Source organism: Mus pahari, chromosome 20 (assembly GCF_900095145.1).
Source record: "Mus pahari chromosome 20, PAHARI_EIJ_v1.1, whole genome shotgun sequence".
Lineage (NCBI taxonomy): Eukaryota > Metazoa > Chordata > Mammalia > Rodentia > Muridae > Mus > Mus pahari.
Window position 1 is genome coordinate 1,047,798 of NC_034609.1, and position 1,746 is coordinate 1,049,543.

Genomic DNA, 1,746 nt, shown 5'->3' on the forward strand with positions numbered 1-1,746 from the left:
ATGTATCAAGGAAATTATCCATTTCCTTTAGATGTTTCCACTTTAGTAGAGCACAGGTTTTTAAAAGTATGTCTTTATGATGCTCTGACTCGCCCTTTTAGGTAGGATTTCCTCTTTTTGTTCTATACCTTTCAGGTGTGTTGTTAAATTACTTATAGGAGATGTCTGCGGGCTTTCTTTTCTTCTTCCTTCCTTTCTTTTTTTCTTTTCTTCCCTTTCCTTTTTTTCTTTTTCTGTTCTTTCTTTCTTTTTTTTTTTTTCTTTGCTTTATGGAAAATTTATTGCAACTCTCCAGCAGCACATTACTTTTTCTTTTCAACGTCTTGTTTTGCAGCTTCCTTCGCCCTTTTTGCTCAGATGCCAAAGAGTCGGGCATTGGCATGGGTCATTTGGAGACTGGCAAAAGCCTTGAAGTTCTTCTCTTCTTCTGTGATGACCCTGGCCCTTTCCTTTTTGTACATATTCCTGATGGGCATCACAGGTCCTGTCAGCTGGGTGGCCAGTTTAAGTTCTTCAGAACTGTCTCCCTTCTTCGGAGCAGAAGGCTTCCTGGGAAAAGTATGAGCTTGGAGCGGTACTCCTTCAGGAGCTGCAATTTGGTCTGCAGTGACTCTGTGGACTCGATTCACCTCCTTGGGTCAACAGATGCTGATGGTGCGAGCCATTTTCTTGTGGATACCAGCCACCCTGAGTTTCACCACGTTGAAGGCCCCACCAGCCCGGATCTTGGTGTGGTATATTACTGTAGGGCACCTCACGATGGGCCTGATGGGGCTGGACTCGGGACAAGGGGCAATACGATGCGCTTTCGCCTGCGGATCTTGCTTGCTGGCTGGTTGAACCAAGTATCCACTCGCTGCTGCCAATCCTTGTGAAAGTGGGGTTTCAGGATCATGCCATTCTGGCTGGGCGCCATGACTGCCTCCTACATAAGAGAACGGCCGAGTGGAAAGGCACAGGTTTTCATGTAGGCACTTAGTGCTATTGGCTTGCCACCCAACGATTTGCGTACATTGTGTATTCAATTTTTTTTTCAATTCTAGGAAGTCTTGCATTTCTTATTTTCTCCTTTGATCCATTTTTCACTCAATAGTGAATTGTTAAGTTCCCACTAGTGAAAATTTTCTGTTGATTCTGTAGTTGTTGATAAACAATTTTAATCCAAGGCAGTCAAACAGGGTGAAGGTGTTATTCAATTTTCTTATGTCTGTATAGACTTGCTTAGTGTCCAAGTTTGCAGTCATTTTTTGAGAAAGATGCATGAGGTACTGAGAAGAGGTGTTCTTTTATGTTTGGGTGAAATATTCTCTAAATACTTGTAGGTAGGTCCACTCATTTTATAATACCAGTTAGCTACAGACTTTCTGCCTAGTTTTTGCCTTGATGATCTGTCTATTGCCAAGAGTGGGATATTGACATGTTCCACTCTCAGTGTGTAGGGATCAATATATGATTTAAGTTGTATTATTATTAATCTTTTGTGAACTTGGATGACTTTGTGTTTGGTACATAGATATCAAGAATTGCAGTGTTCTCTTGGTAGATATTTTCCATTTATGAATATGTAGTTCTTTTCTTATCTTTTCTAATTCATTTAATTTAAATTGTATTAATATTAGAATCATCAGATATTAAAATGGCTACACCAGCTTTCTTCTTAGGTCCATTTTACCCTGAGGTGATGTCTCCTCTTCATGCTAAACTGTTTCTTTTTTTTTTTTTTTTTTTTTTTTTTTTTTTTTTTTT

General features: G+C 39.7%; 1 pseudogene; it reads right to left on the minus strand.

The window, feature by feature from the left end:
- Nucleotides 1–302: 302 nt before the first annotated feature.
- LOC110337681 lies at nucleotides 303–916 on the minus strand (annotated as a pseudogene).
- Nucleotides 917–1,746: the final 830 nt, after the last annotated feature.